The sequence below is a fragment of the Toxorhynchites rutilus genome, chromosome 2, assembly GCF_029784135.1.
Source record: "Toxorhynchites rutilus septentrionalis strain SRP chromosome 2, ASM2978413v1, whole genome shotgun sequence".
Classification (NCBI taxonomy): Eukaryota; Metazoa; Arthropoda; class Insecta; order Diptera; family Culicidae; genus Toxorhynchites; species Toxorhynchites rutilus.
Window position 1 is genome coordinate 85,084,747 of NC_073745.1, and position 15,778 is coordinate 85,100,524.

Sequence of the window (15,778 nt, forward strand, 5' to 3'; positions counted from 1 at the left end):
TACGACGATTCGTCGGAACGCCGTATGCCACCACTCACTCACCCAGCCCCGGGTGTCAACGAAGTGTGGCTACCGCGACGACTTTCGAAAGTGGTTTGGCCATGAAAAATTCGAAACTATATTATTGACGGCTTACAATAGAGCAAACGTTGCTTCGTTGTGAGTTAGTTTGGTTTGGGTGTGCGGCGTTTTCATGTCTTTTTTTATTATTATTTTCATCATCATCATCATCACCCGAGTGATGAGATGAGAGCCGACTTGTCCATGACCGTCTTGGGTAGCGCAATAATAAAAGGGCCAGCGCGCGCTTTTTTGGAAGCGATTGCACAATCCGATTGAAGGGAGCTCTGTTTGCTACACATTCTCACAGTCGGTTTTTTTTGGCAGAGGGCACTAGAAAACACTTTGAGGGAAGCAAAAATTGATCAAAAATGTATTTTGTGCATGTCGAGAAATTGTTGTTTGAAAGTATCAATGCTGGTTTATTTCTTTGTTTCTTTTTTCGAGTTAATTAAAAAAAAATGCAGAGACGAAATCTTCTATTCTTCGATTTTTCTAAATTTTCCTTCATTATATAGTTTTTGTTTATGTTATTTCTTTTTTATTGTAATTTTTTTCGGTTTTTCCTATCTTTTTCTATTTTCATTTCACCCACTTATATATGTACTTGTTTATATGTATTTTTATTTTTTTCTTCTTATTACTGTTTTTTTGTTCATTATTCGTTTATTAAAATCCGTTTGTATTATTAAGATTCATTTTCAATTCAATTCAATGTTGAAATTTCCTATCAAGGAAATATGCATGTTGTAAAACAGTCATACAGTTATACAGTTATACAGTTATGGCTCAATATATTGCAGCTCTCATTTCACAAACTCCGCCTGCAAATGAGTAGCATGTCCGGAAAAGAGCCTGAAATTATAGTGAAACTATTGTGACTATTGCGTTTTTTCCAAAGGATGGTTGTAATAGCTGTTATCCAAGGTTATTATGCAAAGAAAAAATGGATAAACCCCTGAGCCAGGAATTCCCCCTACGCCCTTCTTAGGTTGAAAAATATAAGGACTAGTGAAGGAGTTTCTTGGCGACTTTCTCGGGCTATCAAAAATAACCTCGGTTGCCACGATTGAAAAAATATAATACGAATGATGAATAAAAATACATAGCTCGGGAATTTTTAGAGGAGTTTTCTCAGTGGCCCTCCTTGGTCAGGAATAACGAAACGATGTCGGTCCGCTTAAAATGGATGTTATTTTCCAAATCTCGTTTCACCGAATAGGTGTTCGCGTTTTCAGAATGACATCACTCACCACAGTGAATCCTGATTTTTCTTACCCATTCCCACTAACAATTTTTCCTTCCATGATAATCTCCAGGGAACCATGCTATAGAGGCGACCCTTCTGGTTGCGAATATCATACTAACATTCTTTCCCTTCTCCTGGTGGCCATACAAATGAAACACAAAGTTCTGCATTACTCGAGAATTAATCAAGCGAATGAAACCAAATTAGGCATATTGAGGTTTTAGAGTGCAATAAATGTTTTCATGGTAGTTAGACTCTCCACCCCCTCTCTAAGGGGGGGGGGGGCTGCCATACAAATGAAACACAAAGTTCTGCATTACTCGAGAATTAATCAAGCGAATGAAACCAAATTAGGCATATTGAGGTTTTAGAGTGCAATAAATGTATCTATGATGGTTAGACTCTCCACCCCCCTCTCTAAGGGGAGGCTGCCATACAAACGAAACACAAACTTCTGTATAACTCGAGAATTAATAAAGCACAATTAGGCATGTGTGGGTTTTTGGGTACGGGAAGTGTTTCTATAATGATATGACACCCCTTCCATTCCAGAGGAGGAAGGGGTGTCATATCAGGGGATCCCATAAAAATATTACACATATTCCAATCAAAAATATGCCAACCAAACATGACAATTCAAAATTTTCGGAAAAGTCTGAAGGAAAAAAGTAAAATTCGGAAAATTGAATTCCCATATGTTCTGCAATTACATAGTGACTAGTGCTGTTAGTCCATTTGATGTATGCGCTAGCGAAATTGAACTTTGTTCGAAACTGGAAATGCATTTTAATGTGATGAAACGCACTCCTATATCTTATTTTATCTATACCCAAAAAAGGATTTGCAAGTGGTTGAAAAATCTTGAACGAGAACTGTGTCTGAAAATAATCTGATATTATAATGATGAGTTTTGTTAGAAATACTAGGAATTTTATAGTAAAAGGTGAATTCAACGGGGTCGAATAGAAGATCAATCAATTAACAGTTCTGCGATTGGACCCATGAACTTGCTCATAACAAGAAAAGGTGAATGTTTGAAGGGTTTGATAACAAAAAACAAATTTTGGGCGAGACGAAGTTTGCCGGGTCAGCTAGTATACAATAAAGTTATTACACAATGCATATGCCAGATCTATTTCAATTTTTTTTGCGTTGTACGGAACCCGTATGTTGTTGTACACGAAGATCGCATAGAATCGATACAACCAGCATTGTGAAGCTGTATACATTCTGTCAAATATTTTCCGGAAATTTGTGTTTTTCAAGAAAATGCATCTAAGTTTATTTTATCGCCTTCAAAATAGGCCTCTTCTGAAGCGATACACCTTTTCAAACGAACAATCCAGTCATCGAAACACTTTTAATAGCTGTATCCAGGAATTGTCTTTAGTTCTCGCAGCGAATTCGTTTTTATGTCTTCAATGCTGTCTAGACGGTTCCCTCGAAGCGGTGATTAGAGTTTCGGAAATAGGAAAAAGTCAGACCCATGTCTCATCACCAGTAATTATGCGTTGGATGAACGTGGAATCAGAATTTGATCGTTCAAGCATGTCTTGCCTTGATTGTGATGAAATTCTAGAAAAAAATAGAACTTTTTTGGCACTAGTCGAGCTGCGTTTTTTCTCATGTCCAAAACATCAACCAAAACGGTCTCGAGCGGTTTCGTGACATATTTAATTCACGGAGCAGCTTTTTCAAACTTGAATGGCGATTTCTGTGCCCTATTCATTTTATTTTGGAACTTGCAATGGAACTTCAAAAGAAAAATCGTGACTCGAAATCAATATATCTGAATTAAATATGATGCACAGTAATGTTACTGGAAACTCGTTGAACTATTTAGGAAAAATTACATTTCGAATGCACTATTGAAAAAAATAACTCAAAACTTGAATTTGATGTTAAAAACTTTTGTATCTTGAGAAATCCACCTTTCGATATTTTAAAATATGTTGTTATTAGAAAACTCTTTCAAGTCAACAAGTTTTGATATGTAGTGGTGCGGTGTCGGACTCTTTAAAATGGAGATATGGATTTTGAGAAAAATATGGAATTTCAATACTTTTAGAAATCGTAACAATTTAAGAAAAGTAATATAAAAAATGGAATCTATTTGTCCTTCTACATAAAAAATGATGCATAACGTTTTATACTAGGATTAACTTCCTCTATTATTTTTCGATTTTTAAAATAAATTTTTATTTTTTTCTGTTCTTCAGTTTTTTCCGTTTTTCTGATTCTTTCTCCTTCTCTCCTTCCTTGTACCTCACTTTTTTCTACTATCTCGCTCTCCCTTTTTTCTTTCCTCTGGCTTTTTTTTGCTCGTCCCTTTTATTTCTTATTATTCCCGGTTTCATTCTATGTTGTTCATTTTCAATTTTCTTTTTCTATTTTTCAGTCTCTTTTCAGCTCATTGTCCTCGCCTTCCTCTCTTTCCCCACTCTGTCTCTATATCTTCATGGTTTTTAAATTACCCCGCTCTACCTTCCTCGTTCTATCGCTCTTATTCTCCCTTTGTATACCACTTTGAAAAAAAAGTAGCCATCAATAACTCTTATTTTGTGTTCCGATGTTTTGAATTAGGACTACGTTAACTATTTCAATGTTTCGGGTGGAAAAAGTAATGTATTTTTAACGTTAATATCTCTCCGCGGTGTGCACCCGTGGCCGAGTGGTTAGCATCTCACATTATCATGCCGGGTGTTCGGGTTCGATTCCCGTTCTGGGCGGAGGATTTTTCGCCAAAGAAATTTCCTTCGACTTGCACTGTGGTCGCGCGTATTCTAGAGCTTGCCCCTCGGAATACATTCAAGGCGTGTTATTTGGCTTAAGAAATCTCAACTAAGTATTAATGAATGACGCTTGTTAATGCATACGTTGAGACGGCAAAAGTTCCACAGGGAACGTTAACGCCATTCAAGAAGATCTCTCCGCCTAATAGATGGATTTCGATTCCAAAAACACACATTGAAAGAAAATATCCCCTGCTATTTTACCCAAAACATATATAGTAGGATTAGAAAAGCAAGTAAACAATGCAAAGATGTTACGTTCAATCGAGGAAGACTAAGAAAGAGAGAAATGAGTATAGAACGGCTGATCCATAAATTCGAAAATTATTCACACTCTAAATAGCAATGAGCTAACACCATGTGTTAGAGCTGAGAGTTAATTGGGGACTGTGCTATGGGATATGTTTGCTGTTTCTTTCTTCCGATTTGAGAGATACTTTCGCACATGTCACGTTGCACCGAGCGAGAGGAATCAATTATGCACTCTGCGGCTTGAATTTCAGCAATCACGATTCGACAGTCATTCAACCGACGGCGGCGGATATGGCGCCCAAACTGACTTTCTCCAGGCAGGGAGATGAGGGTTTAGTTTTAATTCTCCAAAGTGGCCTTTTTCAAGGCTAGAGGCGAATGGACGGAAATGTTCAAGATTCAAGCATATGATGATCACCAAAATATCCCCATCGGATGAACGTTGATGTACAAATACCTAACAAACCAAGAAGAAAAAGAAGCAAATGATGAAGGAAGGAATTGAGAAGAGATTGAAGATTGGTGTGAAAATAATATAAAACCTCATCGGAATCCATGGTTAAGCAGTTTTGTTTTGCCACTGCTACTGGAAGTTGATTATAAAATTGATAGCTTTTGAAACCCAAGCATCGGTGAGACGCTTTGACATGGATTTCATTTTGGTCTGGTCGTATTCCTTTGCTTCCTTCATAATAAAATTTATTTTGATTTTGGAAAATAATTCATCATCAGCAAATTCGTATAGATTGTATTAAATTCAATAGAGACTACGAATCTGTGTCCCCTTCAAGAAAACAAATCCCTAGATCTGGCATCCCAATTCCCAGTGAAGCAGCGTAGTCTCCTAACCAGAACCAGGAAAAGAAAACCTATTCAGGTTGAAGACGTTGGACGATAATTTCTCAAGAAAATTTTACCCACAGCGGCAGGGCAGGCAATATGTAATATGCAAGAGGGGTATATTCGGCTGTCGTCCGATGACGAACAAGCGAACTCTGTGCACATTCCGCGTGCGCAATTCATCAGAAATAATAATTTATAATTAAAGCGTTTATTTTCGCTTAAATTCAGTCCAACTACAAGCTGGCTGGCTGGCTGCTTTCGGCTGGGGCCGAGGATAAATCACGCCAAATCACGACTTTTCTCTTGGCGGCGGCGAAATTGGCTCCTCGGCTTCTCTGCCCTGGACGTATGCATAAATATTGTCAACTGATCCCAGTCGGAGAAGCAGCAGGCAGCCTGCGACATATGTCACGCAAGTGGTCGAGTTTTGCTGTGTTCGTTCTCACGTGGACAGTTTATTATTTCAATTTTAATTATTAATAATGGGTAGAGAGTCGTCTTCTTGTTCTAAACCCAATCTGAGGGACGATGTCAAAATTTTCAAAAGGCGAGACGAACGAAGAATGACGGAGACTACTCTATATCTTATCTTATGGGGGGAACCGCTTCGAAAGAGTGGGTGAGGAGCAATGTTTAATTTTTCATTTCACTCTCATTTGCACACGCATATTCAGTGGCTGAACTGGAGCACTTCGGCAGCCACTCAAGAGGGCTTACGGGATGGGAAAAAAACGTGGGCAGGGAAGTGTTGGGGCACACACTCTCGATGCCGAGCGATACAGTGCAATAATAATAAAAAGGGGCGCTGCAGCAATTGCCCTGCACTACGGTAAACAAACGTGGCTTTGCTTTTTTCCGCCTTCCTCCTCCCACGCGAAACTAAACGTGAGGAGCAGCTCGCGCGCGCCTTCAAACGCCAGCACCAACTACTGGATAGAAGAGGAGAAGAAAGATTTGCTGTTATGTCAGTGCTTGGTGTGAATTTTGCAATAATTAAGGCCTTTGTTTTTCCCTCGCGTGGTGTAATGATTCGTGAAAAGTAGATGAAACCGAGAGAAAAAAAGGGGAGCAAACACACGTATGTTGACACACGTTGGCTGTTGAGATGCAGGCGGAAGATGCGATGCAAAAACGTTGGTAGTATCCGCCGCCGATACATTTGCAGAATCGGAAACATTGTTTACGTTCCATAAGCTTTTTTTTGCTCAATTACTGGAGGCGCTTACGAAAGCAATAATTGGAGAATTATGCCGACGGAAGGAGCCGCGAGCGAAAGCGTTATCATATCACGATAATCGGTTTTATGACATCAATCGAATTGTATCGATTCGTTCCATAATCGATTGCAACACGCGCTGATTATGCTTCGGCTTCAAACAATAGGGCAACGTATCGTAGACTTGGGTGGCGTAATACGCGAATCCACCCGATTAGATGTCGTGAAGAGTCGTGATACTCATCATAAATCATTCGCTGAATGTATCTGCGCAGAACATATCTTCTGGCTGGTTCCTTTGAGTCGACTACTTGATGCATAGACGAAAAGACGTATTTGATTCGGTGTAGTGGCAATGAGGAAAGTAGCGCCACTGAAGAAGATGTTTGTATCTCTTTATCATGTAAAATGGCACTCGAACTAGAATTCATATCAATTTCTAAGAATAATTCATTTCTGAGCAAAATACAAACGGATACCTCTTCGTAATCGATTATTTAATTTCCCATTCCTTAATTATTCAAAAATTTTCTGGATATTATAATATAACGTTCGTAGCCAGTCATATTCATGTCTGTGATCATAATCCTATTCCATCGAAATTTGTACACGAAATGAGCAACTGTCAATAATTGAAACGAAATCATTAAATTGTCCAAAGGCCTTATATTCACACTCTGTCCCCAAAATAAACAGTTAACATTTTTGGACTGCTGATTGGTTTATGTAGGGTAAAACTTTATACACTGTCAAAGTTTTCTGCCATTTCGCACAGTTGAAACTAAAATACCAACGTAAGTTGACTGTTATAAAAGGTATGCGATTACTTTCGAATCCTTTCGGCAATTCATTCCTCCGAATATTCCCATTTTTCTTCAAATTTTTTCCAAATATTTACGATTTTTCTTACCGTAACATTTATCTATGGGTAGAGACGCATACAACAAAATGAAGGCAGCTCAAATCGAACGAACCGTTCTCGAGTATAGCGCTAAGCAACATATTTGGCGATTCATTTTTATTCATATAGATGACCATCGTATAAGCACTACATGCGAATAGAACACTTTTATTGATGCTAATTTTAGTTGATGTTTTTTCATGCATTAACAATGTTGGCATCAGGCTTACAAGCAAACAACACGCATACATATTTCTATTCAATGCATTCAATGTTCAATTTTTTGTTTTTAACTTTTCAAATGATATCGATGGCTTTAGCATATGAATAGACAAAAGGAAATCATCATGGAGAATGGGTGAAATTAAAGAGAACAATGAAGGAAACGAGCGACACGAGACAAGAAAGTAACATGGAGGTATGGAGTATCATTCATTATTGATTAGATAGACAAGTAAATCGAATACCAAATGATAGCAAAACTTTAGAAAAACATGTGGAAAACTAAATTTATGTATAAAAAATCAATATGATTGCAATACAGAAGATTCACAAAACACCGAATGATATGAAAAAGAGCCCAATCCGTATTAATATGTTGTGAAAATATGTAAAAATAAGATGAAGCATACAAATCAAACATACTTAACAATATATAAATAAAAAAAAGAAATGAAATTCACGGGTACTCAAAAATGTAACATAACACATTGTAGAGTTTAACAGAAACATATCAAAAAAAGGAACGAGCGTACGAGAGAAAGAAAAAATATATTTTAGCATAAACTGAATCAGAATCAGAACCAGTTCAATAAAAATAGGAAGAAAATGTTGGTTTTTGAGACAAATAAAACCAGGGCTAACAAAACGAGAAAAATACCAACAAAACGACAATCGAGATAAAGGAGAGAGGGAGTTACGAAAGGAGGATTCAAATCGATCAATATATGATGATAAAATTCATCATAATATGGAAAACAGCATAATCAACCTCATATTGTTTCAGAATTTAAAAAAACTGATGAGTGCTGAAAGTTCAAGCGACGCGAAGTGGACATAGAAACAACATTCCCAAATGAACTCTCAACGTCAACATATCAAGCTAAGTCGGGGGTGTGACTGAATGAATGCTGTATCTTCCGCCCTTCTCTTATGTATGCATCGCGCTTCGATGCAACAAGGTTCTCTGAGCGGCACAAAATGGACATAGCAACTACATTCCCATATAGAGAATCACGTTGCTTCGAAGCGCGATGCACGTATAAGGGTGGAAGATACATTCATTCACGCTTCGACCAGTTTGATGCGTTGACGTGGAGAGTTTATTTGCGGATGTGAAGAGAAGAGAAGAGAAGAGAAGAGAAGAGAAGAGAAGAAGAAGAGAAGAGAAGAGAAGAGAAGAGAAGAGAAGAGAAGAGAAGAGAAGAGAAGAGAAGAGAAGAGAAGAGAAGAGAAGAGAAGAGAAGAGAAGAGAAGAGAAGAGAAGAGAAGAGAAGAGAAGAGAAGAGAAGAGAAGAGAAGAGGAAGAGAAGAGAAGAGAAGAGAAGAGAAGAGAAGAGAAGAGAAGAGAAGAGAAGAGAAGAGAAGAGAAAGAGAAGAGAAGAGAAGAGAAGAGAAGAGAAGAGAAGAGAAGAGAAGAGAAGAGAAGAGAAGAGAAGAGAAGAGAAGAGAAGAGAAGAGAAGAGAAGAGAAGAGAAGAGAAGAGAAGAGAAGAGAGAGAGAAGAGAAGAGAAGAGAAAGAAGAGAAGAGAAGAGAAGAGAAGAGAAGAGAAGAGAAGAGAAGAGAAGAGAAGAGAGAAGAGAAGAGAAGAGAAGAGAAGAGAAGAGAAGAGAAGAGAAGAGAAGAGAAGAGAAGAGAAGAGAAGATGAGCAGTATGTCAGTGGGCGTTATCAGTTTCCGGCGCTTTTTGTAAGACTAATATACCCTCGTATGCCTCTTTTAATTCCACTTTTTTTTTGAAAACCGGTTTGAACAATTCCAGTTTGGAGAAATCAAATCGGATCAATGTTCAATTGAAAGAAGCGGTCGCCCTTTCACATGTGAATTGGAACTCACATTTGTCCCATTCAAATAATAATGAATATAGCCTATTCGAGCAGTTTCAATCGTCAAGTGAAGGCGTCTGCTTTCAAATTCAAAGGAAATGATAGCAGAAAAGAAGGACATTGAATAATGGATGTTTCAGCACGCGTAGAGAATACACACAATCGACAACGACTCTGGCTGAAGAGAAACGAAGAATGTGTACAACATTCTGGCTAATCTTTATCGCAAGGTTTTTTATTTCATTTTTTTTTCCTCAAACCTAATATGTATAGCATAAAATTAGTATACAAATATCAACTAAAAAAGAAACAAAATGTGAAAAAGGACAAGAAGCACATGAATTGAACAACAGAACGAAAAATATATTTAAATGATAAACACAATAAAAATTAACATTCAAAAGCAATTCATAAAAGAGAGAACCGAAGGAAAATTCAGATCGATTTATACATTCAATGTAATGAATGTGGAGCTAATTGAAAATTCTATCAATAACGAAAGGTTCGTTCGTTTTTGGAAACAAGCAATAATTATTAAAAGAGTTGTGTTAACACCAATCAGCAGAAGAGAAGGAATAAGAGGTATGAGAAGAAAAAAAATAGGAGAGGAAGGGAAAAAAATGAAGGAGAAGAGGAAGAAGAAGAAAAGAAGAAGAAAAAAAGAAGAAGAAGAAGAAGAAGGAGAAGTTCAGAAGTAAAAATAGAATACATACTCCAGGAATTCCAGAAAATATCGGTTAGCATGGAACATCGATGGATTTTTTTTCCCATGAATTTCTCAATGAGATTTTCTATATCATTAATAGAAAATTTTCGTAATAAAGGAATGCCAACCAATATGCTCGACCGCGACGTTCTGGCTAGTCATAATGATTTAAGGAATTTTGCATACTTGAGATCTGAAAAAACTTAAACTACTTTTTGAAAAAAGGTCAGAGGTTTTCTTCTCGAATTTTTACAAAATTTCTAACTCAAAAAAACTATGAGAACGCAAAAGTCTGGACAAGAAGAAAAAACATTTTCCATAATTTTAATCTAAATATTTTAGGTCTTAAAGTTTTTGAGTTATGATTTTTAAATAATAAAAAAAAATTGGGAAAGAAAGATCTCAAAAACTATAAGATCTAAAACAATTTAGTTAAACTATGTAATGTAGGAAAATATTTATATTTTTCTTTTAAATCTATATATATAAAAATGGAGTGATGTCTGTCTGTCTGTCTGATTCTTATAGACTCGGAAACTACTGAACCGATCGACATGAAAATTGGTATGTAGGGGTTTTTGGGGCCGGGGAAGGTTTTCGTGATATTTTGAGACCCCTCCCCCCTCTCTAAGGGGGGGGCTGCCATACAAATGAAACACAAATTTCTGCATTACTCGGAAATTAACCAAGCAAACGAAACCAAAGTTGGCATGTGAAAGTTTTAGGGTGCAATAAATGTTTCTATGATGGTTAGACAGTCCTTCCCCCACTCAAAGGGGAGGCTGCCATACAAATGAAACACAAATTTCTGCATTACTCGAGAATTAATCAAGCAAATGAAACCAAATTTGGCATGTGGAGGTTTTAGAATGCAATAAATGTTTCTATGGTGATAAGATACTCCTTCCCCCTCTCTTAGAGGGGGCTGCCATACAAATGAAACACAATTTTTTGCATTACTCGGAAATTAATCAATCAAACGAAACCAAAGTTGGCATGTGAAAGTTTTAGGGTGCAATAAATGTTTCTATGATGGTTAGACAGTCCTTCCCCCACTCAAAGGGGGGGTTGCCATACAAATGAAACACAAATTTCTGCATTACTCGAGAATTAATCAAGCAAATGAAACCAAATTTGGCATGTGGAGGTTTTAGGATGCAATAAATGTTTCTATGGTGTTAAGATACTCCTTCCCCCTCTCTTAGAGGGGGCTGCCGTACAAATGAAACACAAATTTTGGCATTACCCGAGAATTAATCAAGCAAATTAAACCAAATTAGGCACCCTAAAGTTTCCACTTTAGGGTGCAATGAATGTTTCTATGGTGGTTAGATACCCCTCCCCACTCTCTTAGGGGTGGCTGCCATACGAATAAAACACAAATTTCTGCATTACTCGAGAATTAATCAAGTAAATGGGCGGGACGAAGTTTGCCGGGTTAGCTAGTATATAAATAAATTCAATAAAAAAATATTTGAAAGTTAAGATTCATTTATGTAAAAAACTTTTTTTTTTTTAATTCTGAAACAATATGAATAGCACATATAATAACCAACAAATCTCAAGTACATCGAAAGAAAGAGACTTCTGCAGGACAATAGTTTTCCAATTAACAACTTTTTCATGTTTTCTTCGAAAAATTACTACTAATGTTTAACTCGTTTAACTAACATTTTTGTGTGTAAATTCTCGGGATTAACATGTTCTGCAATATTTTTCTATCTTTTTAGAAACGAAACATGTCAAGAACATGTGTATTTCGAGATTTAATACACAAAACCGTTGACAAAATTCTATATTTCAACATTATTTTGTTATTATTTCAAATTTAAACAATTTCCTATATTCATTTCCTTGCCATAATTTTGACCGTCTGATAGTTTTTGAGGTTGGCTCTTCGCAAAAAGTAGTTTAATTTTTTTTTTGAGATTTCAAGTTGTCTAAATGACCACAACGTTTCACTGCAATCTGAGATGGTATTGTCAATCGCCAGTCGAATTGGCATGAAATTCGTCGAGTAAGAAATTGGATTGAGAAAAAATTGTATCGGGTTGTATCTAGGACACGACCGCATTTTTTCGACGTAGAACTACGCAATTACATTATGCAATCCACTTGTTTACCTCTTCGAATATTATTTTAGAATGCATCGAATTTTTTGTAATAGATTATGTTCATCGTTACAAATAAATTTGAAGAACGTCCTTTTACGATAGATATGATGCCTCGGACTACCAAAATATGTGAACGGAAGAATTGTTGAAGGCTGTGTTGGGGAAACCGTAAATCGGGCCAATCAAAACTTGGTAGTTAGGGCGTTTAGTTAACGCTTGACATTTTACAGTTGTTCAATAGTTCATCTCATGAATTTAAACCGTTTAGAGATTAGCGAATTGTAATGAAAATTTCCGATTCGTTAATTATGTTAACTTTATTTCATAAAAACGTGACCTGTTTTCTGATCCTGAAAGACGTAGTTTTACGTAAAAAAAACAGAAATAGAATGATAGGTGAAGTGAGGGAGATATGAAGAAAGCAATATAGGAAGAGAAAAAGAGAAATATAGAAATAGAAAGACAGGAAGAGAGAAAAAGAGGAACAAAAAAAGGGAGAAAGAGAGAAAAAGAGAAAGAGAGGAAGAGAGGAAGAGAGGAAGAGAGGAAGAGAGGAAGAGAAGAAGAGAAGAAGAGAGGAAGAGAGGAAGAGAGGAAGAGAGGAAGAGAGGAAGAGAGGAAAAGAGGAAGAGAGGAAGAGAGGAAGAGAGGAAGAGAAGAGAGGAAGAGAGGAAGAGAGGAAGAGAGGAAGAGAGGAAGAGAGGAAGAGAGGAAGAGAGGAAGAGAGGAAGAGAGGAAGAGAGGAAGAGAGGAAGAGAGGAAGAGAGGAAGAGAGGAAGAGAGGAAGAGAGGAAGAGAGGAAGAGAGAAAGAGAGAAAGAGAGAAAGAGAGGAAGAGAGGAAGAGAGGAAGAGAGGAAGAGAGGAAGAGAGGAAGAGAGGAAGAGAGGAAGAGAGGAAGAGAGGAAGAGAGGAAGAGAGGAAGAGAGGAAGAGAGGAAGAGAGGAAGAGAGGAAGAGAGGAAGAGAGGAAGAGAGGAAGAGAGGAAGAGAGGAAGAGAGGAAGAGAGGAAAAGAGGAAGAGAGAAAGAGAGGAAGAGAGGAAGAGAGGAAGGGTGGAAGAGAGGAAGAGAGGAAGAGAGGAAGAGAGGAAGAGAGGAAGAGAGGAAGAGAGGAAGAGAGGAAGAGAGAAAGAGAGGAAGAGAGGAAGAGAGGAAGAGAGGAAAAGAGGCAGAGAGAGAGAGAGGGGAAAAGGAAAAGAGGGAGAGAGGGAGAAGGAAAAAGAGGAAGTTAGGAAGACAGAAAAAGAGGAATAGAGAAGGACAGGAAAAGAGGAATATAGAAAGCGAGGCAGAGAGGAAAAAAGGAGGAATAGAAGAATAGAAAAAGAAAGAGGGGAAGAGGGAGAAGAGAAAACGAAGATGAGAGGAAGGAAAAGAACGAAGTGATTATAGGGAATGAAAATATGTTACAAAATTTAAAAAACGCAATACAACAAAAATTGTAAAAACTGCGTTTTTGGTGATTTTTTCGTCGTACTAAATTTTGTTAACCAGCACTGGTAGACGCACAGTTTGCCAATCCAAACCCATGTTATTCTTCATCGGAACTCTACCAATTGCTATTGAATAAGACTACTAGGAATTTAAGGTATTTTGAACGTTAGTGTGATTTAAGGAGAAGAAAATAATTATTTGAGGAAGAACAAAAAACTAGACGGCTACGGTAGATAACTTTGACGGGAATCATAAATCGAAAAATACCAATAAAAAAAGCTGACCGACAATCAGAGCTCTAAATAAGGAGAAGTAGGAGGGAAGCAGCAGTGTTCGCTAAGAAAATTAAAACCATTCACCAATTTTAAAACCCAAATAAATTGTACTCTTCAATTCGACATCTCGCGCTTCCTGTCACATTTGGAAAGATCGTAATTGAAATACTACCCATACCGCACACGTTTCATGGCAGCAATAAAACACTTCGAGACAAGGACACTTTTCGAAAGTTAATTCCATTAGATTGTAACCGTAGCTCAACAAAGTTGCAAGCTAGCGTAAATCCACAATCACAATCACCGCCATCGCCAGAGCCAGAGCAAGAGCATAAGGCCAACTCTGGGAGGCTTTGGCGAATGGCGGAAAAAAGGGCTCTCGATCGTTAGAGATCGTGTGCCCCGCGTTCGATGACTATGACGAGATGACAGCACCACGATGAAACACACTCATTTCGCAACAACGTTTGAATCGTGCATCTCGATTATCATCGGAATCGATCTTCTCGTTTTTGGGGACATCCAATGTTCTAGTGACGTGAAGTGACCGAAGAGGTTGTGCTGTCATCATTCCTTTCATAGGTGATTTCGCCACAACCCTTGATTATGTTGACGTTTCGCAAGATTCTAGGTTTTGTTTTGTTTCCGATGACAGACAGAACCGAATGACTCAATTAAGCTCGCGATTGAAAGCTTTTGAAGACCTTCGCTTTGGTTTCTTATGTTGTGGGAATGATTCCAACAACAACAAAAAAGTGGGAAATCAGATTAACAATCAACTCTGGGATATAATAACATCCAATCAGAGGTAACGATGATAATGATGATGGTTGTTGATAAAGACGGATTCGCAGATATCTGCTGGATTCATGCTTGCTGCGCGGGCACTCGACGGTGGATTTGGTGGCAAATGGCACACTCTTTCAGGTGTTCTCGCGATGTACAATGCGGGCGCGCATTTGCAGGTAATTAAAAGCGTATCCGAAGGCGTGTGAGGTTAGGCACGATTTTGACGGTTCACGTCGTCGTCGTCGTCGCCTGCAATTGTTTCGATCGCTATTATTGGCGGTTGTGGATTATAATTACCGCCCAGAGATCGGCCCCATCGAGGAGCAGCGATGAGTTGACTAATTATTTAGAAGGGATGCATTCGAGTGAAGTAGGTGAGTAGGCAGAAAAGAATGCTCGCTCACGCTCGGAATATGTCACTGCTACAATGAAATAATGAAGGTGATGATGGGTCCAATATTAGCATCGAAAAAAAAACAGGAAAGAAAGGCTACGCTTTCTCAATATGCGATAAGCAATTGGACACATGCTCAACTGATAACCAAAACAGGTACCACTCGCTGCTATCGTATCACCTATTGCAAATAGAGAGCAAACATAAGAAATGCCTCTGTTGAGAGTAAGCAAAGGTTAGTCACCACCATTTGGACTGAGTAATCGATTAGAATCGGCTCCTCGATTTTGACAAGCATAGCCTTGACGAGTGCGCGTCGCGTCGTAAAATGTGGCTTTGTTTTGATTGATATTTTGCGTATCAAGAAATCTTATCTCCTAAATGTTCACTATGTTGTCACGTGTGAGCAAAATTTCTCCGAAACGAAATTTTAGGAATAACTGCAATGCTCTACTCACAGCTTTGTTGTTTTTCCAAGTTCATTCACTTGATTAGATAATTACCTGCAAATAAAAAAGATAAATAAAGATTAGTTGATGGACAATTCAGGAGAGCAATGATAAAAACCCTAACATTGGGTCAGCATTGGGCACCATTGACCTAGTATCATCCGAAAAAAACGAATAATTTCGTGGGAATAGCGCCGTTATCATGCGCTGATAAGAATACGCGCCTTGGGCCGAACGAACTACCGAAAAGAAAACTTGA

The 15,778-nt window shown here is 37.9% G+C and overlaps 1 protein-coding gene across 4 annotated transcripts in view; it reads right to left on the bottom strand.

The window, feature by feature from the left end:
- The window catches only part of LOC129764956 (transcription factor Ken 2), a 164,797-nt gene that overhangs the window by 105,761 nt on the left and 43,258 nt on the right, over positions 1 to 15,778 (bottom strand). Inside the window, exon 1 of one of the 4 annotated variants that reach the window (XM_055764648.1) lies at positions 15,529 to 15,647. The exons of the other annotated variants lie outside the window; for them this stretch is intronic. The gene's annotated coding sequence lies outside the window, so the exon portion shown is untranslated. Of the gene's footprint in view, positions 1 to 15,528; positions 15,648 to 15,778 lie in introns of those variants that run through there. 4 annotated transcript variants of the gene reach the window in all.